Consider the following 371-nt stretch of genomic DNA (forward strand, 5'->3'; position numbering starts at 1 on the left):
AAGAGTTTGAGAACTTACCCTTGAAGAACTCTCTCTCTCCCTTGAAAACCTTTGAACTCCTCTAAGATTTGTTAATGGCATGGAACTAGAAAGTATAAGGAAATTTAAGAGGAATATTTCTACATTTCAAACTTTACTAAAACATGAAAAAAGAGGGGATTTAGAGTTTCTTTACCCTCGGAGGAAATGCTTGTCTAGACTCCTCCTAGGCCCTTTGATCTCTTTCTTCTTCTTCTATGGTTTGCTAGTGGCTCAAGATTGGAAGAGTGGAGGAAATATTTGAGAGGAAATGTTGTAGGGTGGCCGGATTTTTGAGTGGGGAAAAAGCTAGGAGAAAAAAATGAAGCTTATCCTATGTTGGTTCCTTTTAT

This window comes from Morus notabilis, unplaced genomic scaffold (assembly GCF_000414095.1).
Source record: "Morus notabilis unplaced genomic scaffold, ASM41409v2 Scaffold69, whole genome shotgun sequence".
Taxonomy (NCBI): Eukaryota; Viridiplantae; Streptophyta; class Magnoliopsida; order Rosales; family Moraceae; genus Morus; species Morus notabilis.